This window comes from Ochlerotatus camptorhynchus, unplaced genomic scaffold (genome assembly GCF_037179485.1).
Source record: "Ochlerotatus camptorhynchus isolate MF236.1 unplaced genomic scaffold, CSIRO-AGI_Acam_v1.1 ptg000021l, whole genome shotgun sequence".
Lineage (NCBI taxonomy): Eukaryota > Metazoa > Arthropoda > Insecta > Diptera > Culicidae > Ochlerotatus > Ochlerotatus camptorhynchus.
This window is the reverse complement of record NW_027040513.1, coordinates 1,965,604-1,979,241: the sequence shown is the minus strand read 5'-3', so window position 1 is coordinate 1,979,241 and position 13,638 is coordinate 1,965,604. Positions and strand designations below refer to the sequence as shown.

Here is a 13,638-nt window from a genome sequence, read left to right as displayed (position 1 = left end):
TCCGTTACATTACATTCAGGTTTTATATCAAACTGAATGATTTTTGATTGAAAGTTGACGTTTAAAACCTGTCTCAACACATATGCTATATCGATTCGCAAATGACACTTCACGAGCAAAATAACAAAAACGACCACTGACTAAAACACGGTCGGTTGATTTTGTCAAAAGCGGATTTACCCAAAATTGATTTGTATTTTCCGGGAAAAAACAGTGGAAAACCAGGAAAAACTCCTCTAATATGAGCTAAGTCCATGAAAATGTTATTGAGTCTAGGAGTATAAAGGGTGTTACGATCAAAATTTTGTCAAACAAGAATGCCTGTAAATTGATTATTTCTTTTGATAAAAAAATAAATCAAACACTTAAACAATAAAATTTTACCGAATCCGAATTGCCAGACCTTTTGTTTAACTCCTGCCATCATATTCTGTACAGCCACATCGTCCACTTTGTTCGCCGCCGAACGCCAGTTTGCCTTAAACTGCTTCTCGCATCCAACAGTTTTTCGGGTCTTCTTTAAGTTCCGCTTGACGATGGCCCAATATTTTTCGATTGCTCTGGCGTGTTGGAAGATATTTCTTAGCAAACTTCAATAGTATAATATGCTTAAAAATGTCGGCTTCCTTTCCCCTTCAGGCTGCCGTATAAAACTCCTGCTGTAAGCTGTTTGAAGTCTCTTTGAAGTGCGAGTATTACACACGCCATTTTGATAACTGAAGATCAAATGTCAAAATCATAACAGAGGCAGCATTCTGCGCACACACACACACACACGCACACACACACAAACACGCACACACACACACACACACACACACACACACACACACACACACACACACACACACACACACACACACACACACACACACACACACACACACATATATACGTACATACACGCACACGCACACACACATACAGACACGCACACGCACACGCACACACACATACAGACACGCACACGCACACGCACACACACACACAAACACACACACACACACACACACACACACACACACACACACACACACACACACACATACACACACACACACACACACACACACACACACACACACACACACACACACACACACACACACACACACACACACACATACACACACACACACACACATACACACACACACACACACACACACACACACACACACACACACACACACACACACACAGAGACACGGGGCTACAAATGGTGAGTTGACAACCTAGCTCTGGTTCTCACAAGTTCCTACCTCACGCCTCCCCGTGGTGTAGCCTGGGCAATGTTGTCCTTCTGACAATAGCAAAGTGAGGGGGTGCGACGCGAACACTGCCGCGGTAACCATAACACGGCGATAGAGGAAATGCTTCGTCAACCCGCAGGAGTGCCAACCGGCACATTAGGATCGACGCCAGTAAGATCCTTATTACGGCATACTGGATACGGCATGGAACTATGGACACGACACGGTACAATGGATTGGATACCACTACAGGGCTGACAGTCGTGCTATTCTGCTCCCTAAGTAAAGAAGGGTGACACCTTCTTGAAATGGCGAGTGGGCTAATAGTGCGGCTGCCCCCGTCCCGGTAAAACCTTGGCAGGCCTCCGGATACGTTCAAAACTCGTCACCAATTGGTGATTGGTGAGTAGTAGGCTCAGATGTAACATTCCTGACTTACGCCGATCTGGCTCTGAACACGGCCCCCATGAAGGACCGTGTCAACCCTAGCATGGCCTCCCTGCTTGCATAGATAACCATGGGATCACGATAGGAGACTACATACAACGAGTGGAGATAGCGGCCCGAAGGGGGGACCCATCAGAATGGATAAAATTGGAGAAAAAAATAAAAATGAAGAAAAAGAAAAAACCAAAAAAAATATGAAGAACGACGGCAATACGCCAGACAGCGAAAACGGAGGAGCGAACGTGTTCGCAAGGAGTGGGATATTGCAGAGATCACCAGTGTCGAACCTGGGGGTCACTGCGAGTTCCAGCAGCAGCAGTCAGTTTCAAGAAGAGCAGCCAGGCGTTGAGCTAAGCCAGATATTCACACCGATATCCAGCAGTAGCAAATCTCAAGAACTGCAGCTCGGGAGAACCAAAATGACGGAGGTCAGGAGGAAGATCGATGATCTCTATGTGTTCGTGAAGGATAAAAACAACGTACTCAAAGAGATCAAGCAACTTGTGACCGGTATCAAATCCGGCATAACAGTGGCAGATCGGGAATGTCAAGAGTGGAGAAAAAGAGCCGAAAATGCCGAAAAGGCTCTGCTGGAGGCCAAGGAGAGCATAAGACTGGCTCAAGCACATGAGACTCCGAAGGGACCCACAAGTCCACGTCCTGAAAAGAGAGATAGGGACACGCCAGGAGATGAGGAGGAGCCCAAAAAACGCAGGGACGGCGAGGAAGGCATCAAGGAGATGGGAGAAAATGGTGCGTGGCGTAAAGTCGAGAACCAGAAGGAGAGGAAGAAAAAACAGAAGGAAGATGAAGTGAGGAAGAAGGAAGAGGAAGCGAGGAAGAAGGAAGAGGAAGCGAGGAAGAAGGAAGAGAAGAAGAAGGAAGACAGGAAGAATAAGGAGAAGCCTAGGCCTCGTAGGGAGAGAAGCAAGGGTGACGCTCTGGTTGTTGAGGCGAAGGACAAAACGTCCTACGCAGCACTCCTCCGGAAAGTGAGAGAGGATCCGGAGTTGAAACAACTAGGCGAGAATGTGGTGAAAACCAGGCGAACCCAGAAAGGCGAGATGCTATTCGAGCTGACAAGGGACCCTACGGTTAAGAGCTCAGCTTTTAAGGAGCTCGTCGAAAAATCTCTTGGCGAGACGGCGAACGTAAGAGCCTTATCCCAGGAGTCAGTGGTCGAGTGCAGGGATCTGGACGAGATCACAACAGAAGACGAGTTGAAAAGTGCGCTGAAGGCGCAATGCAACCTGGGAGACGTACCGATGGCTATTCGGTTGAGAAAGGCGTATGGTGGCACGCAGACGGCGTCAATACGACTTTCTTCGGACGCAGCTAACGAGCTGCTGAAGACTGGCCGAATCAAGGTTGGGTGGTCAGTGTGCCCGTTGAAAGCTATTCCTCGGGTATCTAAGAAAATGGAGAGATGCTACAAATGCATGGGCTTCGGTCACCAGGCGAGACACTGCAAAGGCCCTGACAGATCTGATCTGTGCAGGAAATGCGGAGAGAAGGGGCACGTTGCAAAAGACTGTACAAAGCAACCGAGGTGCATGCTCTGCAAAAAGGAGGACGGAAACGGCCATGTGACGGGAAGTTTCAGGTGCCCTGAGTTCAAGAAGACGATGGTGGGCCAGCAAGAATGAAGGTAACCCAAATAAATCTCAATCGTTGTAACACAGCACAGCAACTGTTGTGGCAGTCAACAACGGAAACAAAGTGCGACGTTGCAATCATTGCAGAGCCATACCGAGTCCCTCTCGATAATGGTAACTGGGTGGCGGATAGAGCAGGAATGGCGGCCATACAAGTCATGGGCAGGTATCCCATACAACAAGTGGTGGCAAGCTCATATGAAGGTTTCGTGATCGCCAAAATCAATGGAATCTTTGTATGTAGTTGCTACGCACCCCCGAGATGGACAATTGAGCAGTTCCACCAGATGCTAGATGGGCTCACCGAAGAGCTCATTGGACGGAGACCAGTCGTCATCGCAGGAGACTTCAATGCTTGGGCAGTGGATTGGGGGAGCAGATGTACCAACGCAAGAGGGTATAGCCTGCTGGAAGCTCTGGCAAAGTTGAACGTCAGTCTGGCCAACGAAGGAACCATCAGCACCTTCCGCAAAGATGGTAGGGAATCCATTATCGACGTTACTTTCTGCAGTACGTCGCTAATGGCAAATATGAACTGGACAGTGTGCGAGGAGTACACCCATAGTGACCATCAGGCGATCCGGTACAGTATCGGCGAACGAACACCGGTGGAAATGCGGAGGACGAAAGTAAGCGAGCGGAAGTGGAAGACGAAGGCATTCAATAAGGATCTCTTCATCGAAGCTCTAAGGGTAGACAACAGCGTCCCGGGCCTAAGTGCGAATGAGTTGACCGAATTATTAGCAAGGGCATGTGACACAACTATGCCGAGAAAACTGGAGCCAACGAACAGGCGGCGTCCAGCCTACTGGTGGAACGAGGAAATTAGCACCCTCCGTGCTACTTGTCTTCTAGCCAGAAGGCGTGCTCAGAGAGCAAGAACAGAAGCAGACAGAGAGGAGCGCAGGGTGGTGTTCCGAGAGGCCAGGGCTGCACTGAAACGAAAGATAAAGCTGAGCAAGTCAAATAGTTTCAAGGAGTTGTGCCGCGATGCCGATGCCAACCCCTGGGGCAACGCATACCGAGTTGCGATGGCGAAGATCAGAGGCCCAACGATGCCGGTTGAAATGTGTCACAACAAGCTGAAAGTCATCGTGGAGGGACTTTTCCCACAGCATGACCCAACGAACTGGCCACCTACACCATATGGCGAGGTAGATGAAGACAACGTTGAACAAGTCTCCAACGAGGAACTCATAGCAGCAGCGAAAGGGTTGAAAGCGAATAAAGCTCCCGGCCCGGATGGAATTCCCAACGTGGCGTTGAAGGCGGCGATCCAGTCGTTCCCGGACATGTTCAGGATGGTGCTGCAGAAATGTCTGGACGATGGTCAGTTCCCTGATAGGTGGAAGGTACAAAAGCTTGTGCTGTTGCCGAAGCCCGGAAAACCGCCGGGGGATCCTGCATCGTATAGGCCAATATGCTTGCTGGATACTGTAGGAAAGCTCTTAGAGAGGATCATCCTCAACAGGCTGACGAAATGCACGGAGAGTGAACACGGATTGTCGGAGAGACAGTTTGGATTCCGGAAAGGGAGATCGACGGTGGATGCAATTCGGACAGTGATTGACAGAGCCGAGAAAGCTTCCAAACAGAAGCGGAGAGGAAATCGATACTGCGCCGTGATTACGATCGATGTCAAGAATGCATTCAATAGCGCCAGCTGGGAGGCCATCGCCAAGGCGCTCCATAGAATGAGGGTTCCAGGCTACCTCTGCAGGATTCTAAGTAGTTATTTCCAGAACCGGGTCCTTGTCTACGTGACAGACACGGGGCAGAAATCGCTTAGAATCATGGCGGGGGTTCCCCAAGGCTCCATTCTAGGTCCCACGCTGTGGAACGGAATGTACAATGGCGTGCTGACGCTCAAGCTGCCCAAAGGAGTTGAGATCGTTGGCTTTGCGGACGATGTCGTCTTGACGGTAACCGGTGAGACGCTGGAAGAAGTGGAAATGTTGGCGGCTGAGGCGATAGATACGATTGGTAACTGGATGCAAGGAGCGAAGCTGCAGATAGCCCACCACAAAACAGAAGTGATGTTGGTCAGTAACTGCAAAGCAGTGCAGCGGGCAGAGATTACCGTTGGAGAGCACACCATTGCTTCGAAGCGCATGCTTAAGTATCTGGGAGTGATGATCGACGACCGGCTAAACTTTAATAGCCACATCGAATATGCTTGCGAGAAGGCGACGAAGGTCATCAACGCAATAGCCAGAATCATGCCGAACAATTCTGGTCCAAGCAGCAGCAAGAGACGTCTTCTGGCTAGTGTTTCCTCATCAATACTAAGGTACGGAGGTCCAGCCTGGATTGAAGCGCTGAAAACGAAGCAGAACCAAAGGAAATTGAGCAGTACGTTCCGGCTCATGGCCATGCGAGTCGTGAGTGCGTACAGAACCATTTCGATGGAGGCAGTATGCGTTATCGCCGGTATGATCCCAATCGGCATCACCTTGGCGGAGGACTACGAGTGCTATATGACGAGAGAAACCAGAGGAGTACGAAAAATGGTGAGAACGGAGTCGATGGCTAAGTGGCAGCAGGAGTGGGATGCAGCAGAGAACGGTAGATGGACACACAGGCTAATACCGACTCTTTCGACCTGGGTGAACAGGAAGCATGGAGAAGTCAACTTCCACTTGACGCAGTTCCTGTCTGGTCATGGCTGCTTCAGGAAGTACCTGCATCGGTTCGGACAGACAACGTCACCCTTCTGTCCGGAGTGTGGGAATGTGGAAGAATCACCAGAGCACGTGGTCTTCGAATGTCCTAGATTTGATGATGTGCGAGAGGATATGCTCGCCCTTAGCACGGAGAATGTCGTCGAAGAAATGTGTCGAGAGGAGGGCACCTTTAACGCCGTCAGCAGAGCAGTAACGCAGATCATGTCAGCGCTGCAGCGAAAATGGCGGGAAGACCAACTAGAAAGTAGTAATGTACTCACACAAGTGCGAACTGAAAGCCGAAGCCGGGAGAACTCTCCGTCAGAGTAGGCTGTATCCACCACCAGGGATAACCGAGTAGAACGTGACGCTGGGAGATAAATGGCTCACAAATTGGAGAGATGATCAGCGAACTGGAAGCGCCAATTAGCTGAGGTAAAGTGAGGTGCGTAATGCACGGCCCCCTCCGAAGTAATACGACAAGTGGTTCCGGGGGAAAAGGGCAAGGCGTCTAAGGAGGTTTTAGTGCGGTAAGAATCCCACACACCGTGTCACCGCGACTGTGCGCCCAGTCGTCAAGCGGTGGCACGATGGCCTTTTTGAAGGTTTCCTCCTTGCCAAAAAAAAAAAAAAAAAAAAACACACACACACACACACACGCACACACACACACACACACACACACACACACACACACACACACACACACACACACACACACACACACACACACACACACACACACACACACACACACACACACACACACAACAGAATAAGGGCAGTTTAGGATTTTCAAATGCTCAAATGCTCAAATGCCTGAACGAGGGTCACTTCCCTGACAGGTGGAAGATACAGAAGCTAGTGTTGCTGCCGAAACCTGGAAAACCGTCGGGGGATCCAGCATCATACAGGCCTATATGCCTGCTGGATACACTCGGAAAACTCTTGGAGAGGATCATCCTAAACAGGCTGACGAAATACACGGAGAGTGAGCACGGATTGTCGAAGAGACAGTTCGGATTCCGGAAAGGGAGATCGACGGTGGATGCAATTCGGACAGTGGTGAGAGAGCTGCAAAGGCGTCCAAACAGAAGCGGAGAGGAGATCGATATTGCGCCGTGATAACGATCGACGTCAAGAATGCGTTCAACAGCGCCAGTTGGGAGGCCATCGCCGAAGCACTGCATAGAATGAGGGTCCCTGACTACCTGTGCAGGATCCTGAGGAGTTATTTCCAGAACCGGGTTCTGGTCTACGAGACAGACATGGGACAGAGATCGATTAGGATCACAGCGGGAGTTCCACAAGGCTCCATCCTTGGTCCAACGCTCTGAAATGGGATCTACAACGGCGTGCTAACGCTGAAACTGCCCAAAGGAGTTGAGATCGTTGGCTTTGCGGACGACGTCGTCTTGACGGTAACAGGCGAGACGCTGGAAGAGGTGGAAGTGTTGTCAACCGAGGCAATCGACATGATTGGTAACTGGATGAAAGGAGCGAAGCTGCAAATAGCCCACCACAAAACGGAAGTGTTATTGGTCAGTAACTGTAAAGTGGTACAGCGGGCAGAAATCACCGTTGGGGTGGCACACCATAGCCTCGATGCGTGTGTTAAAATACCTGGGAGTAATGATCGATGACCGGCTAAACTTCAATAGCCACGTTGAATATGCCTGTGAGAAGGCTTCGAAGGCCATCAACGCGATAGCTAGAATTATGCCGAACAAAGCTGGTCTCAGCAGTAGCAAAAGGCGTCTTCTGGCCACCGTGTCATCATCGATACTGAGATATGGAGGTCCAGTCTGGGTTCCAGCGCTGGAAACGAAGCAGAACCAAAGGAAACTGAGCAGTACGTTCCGGCTCATGGCCATGCGAGTCGTGAATGCGTACAGAAACATCTCGTCGGAAGCAGTATGCGTTATCGCAGGTATGATCCCTATCGGCATCACCCTGGCGGAAGACAGCGAGTGCTACAGGCGGAGAGAAGCAGGAAGAGTACGGAAAGTTGTGAGAGTGAAGTCATTGGCTAAGTGGCAACAGGAGTGGAACACGACAGAGAACGGTAGATGGACACATAGACTAATACCGATTCTTTCGACCTGGGTGAACAGAAAACACGGAGAAGTCAATTTCCACCTAACGCAGTTCCTGTCTGGCCACGGCTGCTTCAGGAAATACCTGCATCGGTTCGGACACGCAGCGTCACCCCTCTGTCCGGAGTGTGGCAACGTCGATGAAACGCCGGAGCATGTGGTCTTCGACTGTCCAAGGTTCGAGGCAGTGCTAACGGAGATGCCCGTCCTTAACGTGGAGAATGTCGTCGATGAAATGTGTCGAGAGGAGGACTCTTGGAATGCCGTCAGCAGGGCAGTCACACAGATTATGTCAGAGCTGCAGCGTAAATGGAGAGAAGAGCAGCGATCTAGCAACGCCAGCTAGCGCTGAGAGTACGACAAGTGCATGAGCACAGCCACCCCCCGAAGTAGTCGCTTCACAGTGGTCCCGGGGGGATCCAGGCAGAGGAGAGAGTAAGGAATGGGTTTTAGTGGAGCTGCGCTAGGCAACTAGTGGATACCACACCGTGCCACCTTCACTACAGGCCAGGCTTCTTGAAGCTTTCCTAAACCTTACTATAAAAAAATAAAAAATAAAAACACACACACACACATACACACACACACACACATACATACATACACACGCACACACACACATACACACACACACAGAATAAGGGCAGTTTAGGATTTTCAAATGCTCAATTATTAGAAATGGGTCAAGTTTAAATCTACCAAATTTTGATCGTAACACCCTTTACTAATGGACGATTTTCCTCACATTCGAGAAGCTCTTCCTGAAAAAAGCCAAAAAGTATAACTAACTGAACTCAATATTTAGTTGAGTTCAGCTAGTTATATTTGCGTGTAGATTGCTTCGAAGCAAGGGTGCCAGACAAGGGGTATTCAACTCTGCACATCTCAATCTGTGCCGAGTACTTTATCTGTGTCAAGCGTTGTGCCGAACGTGCTGAAATGCCGCAATCAAGGTGTCAGTCTCAGTATACCAGGAATTTTGCAACCATGCAGTTATGAATTTTGAGATTGTTTTTTACAACTTCAAGATCTCATGGATGGTTCATAATAATTATGGTATACGAGTGTCCTGTTGAAAGTAAAACGAGCATAACATAATACGCGTGTGGTGAGTTCATTAATTCCGCTTGGTTCAATGATCCCAAACGAGTGTGTCATGAAGGAACTGACAAACACGATCACAGTAGTAAAGATATTTTGATTCCAGCAAGGATTACGAGTTCATGCACCACCACATCATCACAAACATCGATTCTGATCTTTGATAAATGATGATGATGGTCCCACCTCTTACCCCTACAAAGGTTTGAGCTGGACGATTTATCTTTAAGATAATTAAATAAGACAATTTGACCAGGTTTGCAAACAAAATCGAACTGGTTTCAGTTACAGATATAAATTCCCTCCAGAGTTTACAGTTGCTTCACAGCGATATAAATGTGGAAAAGCTCAGGCGTCCACCTCTTAGTTCGCCTTTTTAATGAGCAATCAACAAAGCATCCTATTACACTAGCAACCCCGCAATCTGATGCTATCATAATTTTCAGCAATGTCAGGAATGCTCACGAACCCCCAACATTTGCCAGAAAACTTACTACTAACTCAAGGTATCTTTCAAATAAGCTTCAAAATTGCATTTTTTTTTTATCAAATGTTAAATTCAGTCCTCTATTTCTATAATACGCGCGCGAGGCTCAAACTTTTGTAGACTACTTTTTTTTTTAAATTAATCTACTATTAAATAAAATATTAAAAATCCATCATCACCATCGTGGCGAACAGAAATATTTTTTGCAATGCTACAATAATTATTAAAAAAAAAGTCGTTATGACAGCAATCCATATAAAATAATCAGTTAGAGATAACTTCGTCAAGATACATAATTTGTCAATTCATACAAAAAATCACTGAATAACTGTTCAAAAGACAGTTTAAACGTGTGAAATGCAGTGTCTTTTAAATTCTGTAAGCGTTGCTGAACGTTTGATCTGTCTAGGGATCGAATTGAAAACATTTATTCCTTTATAATATAATGAATATTGTGAAGCACAAGTCAAGACATGTGGTGTTCTTATTTCAACTGCGTTTCTAGTATTAAATCTATGAAACTCACTTCCTCTTTCAATTTGATCACACAAAAAAAAAACGAGGCAGCAAATCGTTAAGTACTTTAAAAATGAACACCATACTCAAATATACAATTCTTTGCTTCACCGACAACCATTGTAAGGCGTCTAGCATCAAAATTGAGGAAATGAATCTATTACTTCTCAAAATCAAACGCATTATTTTACTCTGCAAGCGCTGTAATCTCGATATCTGTGTTGCATTGGCCAGAAATAAAATGGAAGGGCAAAAGTCAAGATGAGGAGATATGAATGATTTGTATAGCTGTATTTTACTGGCCCATGAATTCCATACTTCTTGGCAATTTTCTTAATGATATTGTCAATGTGAGAGTTGAACTTAAGTGTGTCATCAATAATCACGCCAAGATATTTAATCTACCGAACGCGATTACAACATAGACGTTCTCATTTACTCGATTCCGCGAAATTAGCATAAATTTAGTTTTACTTGTATTCAATTTCAACTGCTTATGCTTCAACCATCAACTTGGCGAACGCAATTTTTCATTCAAGTGCTGCTAGTCCTAAGTCCTAAGCTGCAATGAATAACACAGTATCATCTGCAAAAAGATTAATGTCGCAAAATCGTAAAACACGTCGCAAGTAATTAATAAACATAATAAATAACAGGGGCGCTAATACACTTCTCTGGGCACTCCAAGGTTATTCACCACGGGACTGCAAACAGAATCATTAAAAACAGTCCGTTGAGTTCTAGTCTAGTCTAGTCTAGTCTAGTCTACACATACACAGCCAGTACTTGAAAGAATCCTGGAAAATGATACACCTATCATTTTTCTTGTCATTATTAATGCCTGCTGCACATCAAGGATGTGAAACAAACAATAAAGCGGCCAGGCCTACTGTGTAGCGTTTAGTTAATTTTTGTGGAAGTGAATGTTTATCATGCCTACTTAATAAGTATAGACAGTGGTTAACATTTAATCCACAGGTAATCAAAGAGCGGGGACATACCGTACCAACCGCTCCGTATGCAGGATTTGAAAATAGGCTATATAAATCGTTGGGAGTGACAGAGCTAAGAATGTTAATGTACACTCAGCTCACTACAGGCTATCATAACAAGCTATGACTGACGTGACGATTGCTTAAGCCCTGGTTAAACAAGTAAACAAGATATTAAAATGAAATCATGTTCCCGAAAGCAGTCAACAATGTATCTTAAACCGGATCAAGCGTGCGCACTATTTTTCTAAACATTCCGACGCGTTCCGCCCAATATCTATCAATACAATAGTAGCCTGGGATAAATCCTAATTCGACCGACACGTGTTTGTTGAAAAATTACATTCTGCCTAATATCAGTAGTCAGTAGTCATATGTATCCTTCTTTCATGAATTTGTTTTACGAACATGATCTAACACAACCTTTTTCTATGACAAAACTATATTCTGATAAAATTGGATCATTGCCTAGACCAACTATTGAAACTAAAGAACAAAACAATTGGCCACGTGTCTGGAATAATATTAACTTAAAGAACCTGAACTCAAATGAAAAATCATTTCTTTAATTACTTTTTAATAGGAAAATTGATCACAGAGCTCATTTGTATCGCATAGGTATTGCTGACAACCCTAATTGCTTATCATGCGGATTCCTCGAAGATCTTGAGCATTTGTTTTGTAAACGTTTTTCGGTCAATCAGTCATGGAACTATTTTATTAGACATTTACTAAACAGATTTGATCCTCGTTTAATGCGCTTCTTAACCTTTTCCAGTTTGATAGCTCCAACCTTAGAAGAGTTTAGCAGGGATGACAAAATTATGATTCTAAGAAAATTTGTTCAGTTTAGTCAATATATTTTGGAAACAGAACGACATATGATCTCCTTGCCTAGCTTCAAATTCTTCTTAGAAATAAATGCCTGTAATTAGTTTAGAATAGCTTAGCTTGTAAGACATGTTTATATGTAAGGATTAGAATAAAGATTTTATAAAAAAAAACAGACTAATTTTGACACATTTGACTGATGCAATTTTTCATTCGTTCCTTTATTGTATGTACTGTATGTATCTACAATCACACTCCTGTCTGGCAGTGGTCTGGCAGTGGTATTATGTATAAAATCTAGCTGTAACCATTTCTTTATGACTGCAAAAAGTTTGAACTCTGGAGTTCAAAGGTGACAGCTCCACCGTATACCCATTAGCCCATTTCAAGATCGCATGCTTCCGAAGATTTTGCTTACAATAAGCCCCGCTCCGGTACAGTATCGATGCTGATAATGTACTGAAACTTTTTATAAAACAGTAGCGCAAAATTTGATTGACGCGTATTTAATGATTTAAAAAAAAATATTTACGATAGAATTATCACAAAAATTAAGGAACGAGCTCACCAAATTAGTATCCAGAAAAGAACGGCACGGCTTAACAGGGTTTAACCAATGGGAATCTTTTCTTTCCATGCTGATTTCACGGTCTTAATCACTAACACTGGCACAACACGGTTACTGAATACGTAAAAACTGAACTGGACTATACATTTGGAAATAATTCAAACGAAAATTCTTCCGGATGGCGTAGCGCCACCAGCCAAAACGCTGACGGAAGATTATCGCAAAAAATCCCGATAATAGAAAACAAACACGTTTAATCGCGGCCAAGGCACACTTCGAACCACTCATTAAAAACAGTCCGTTGAGTTCTGTTAGAAAAATAGCTTTCAAACCATTTATATGCAGTACTCGTAATTCCAAAGCGCTTGATTGATCTTAACAATAAGGGCCTAGAAATTGTTTCAAAATCGCGTTTAAGATCAAAAAAAAACAGCAACAATCGTATCTTTACACTCCAAGTTATTTTTCTACTTCGCTAATACCAAATTCAACGCGGTTTCACAAGAAAATGACCTTCCCGATATCCCGATTGTTCTGGTATCTATAAACTATAACTATTTAAATACTCCATCAGCTGGCGTTTAACAACAAGTTCTAAGATTTTCTCTAATGTATGCAACATGTTGATGGGACGAAACTCTTCGGCTTTAATCGTTCCAGCAACTTTTTGAATAGGGACCACTAAGGATTTCTTCCAATTTTTTTGATTTTCAAAAATCGACCCCATTTCAGTGATTTCAAGTGGTATAGAAGGACATCGATCTGTCAAATTGATTATATCAGTTGCATCAAACTTTGATTTCATTAGGTTCCGTAGGAGGAAAAATACCACCGTGTAAATTTGGAGTTAAGTGCGTACATTTTGAAGTCCAGAGAGAAGCAGCAACATTGTGCAACAAGTTGTCAAGGTTTATACAGAAGTACCATTTGAAAAATATGCAGTGTTTTGATCTGACCTTGCATCGTTCCATTCGCAAGAATTTTGCAAGCTGGGCGATAAATGGCTCGCTACCTGTAATACCCAAGATT

At 45.1% G+C, this 13,638-nt stretch overlaps 1 protein-coding gene across 1 annotated transcript in view; it reads right to left on the bottom strand.

The window, feature by feature from the left end:
* Positions 1-13,638, bottom strand: part of LOC135703833 (potassium voltage-gated channel subfamily KQT member 1-like) — a 745,326-nt gene that overhangs the window by 460,581 nt on the left and 271,107 nt on the right. The window lies entirely within an intron of this gene.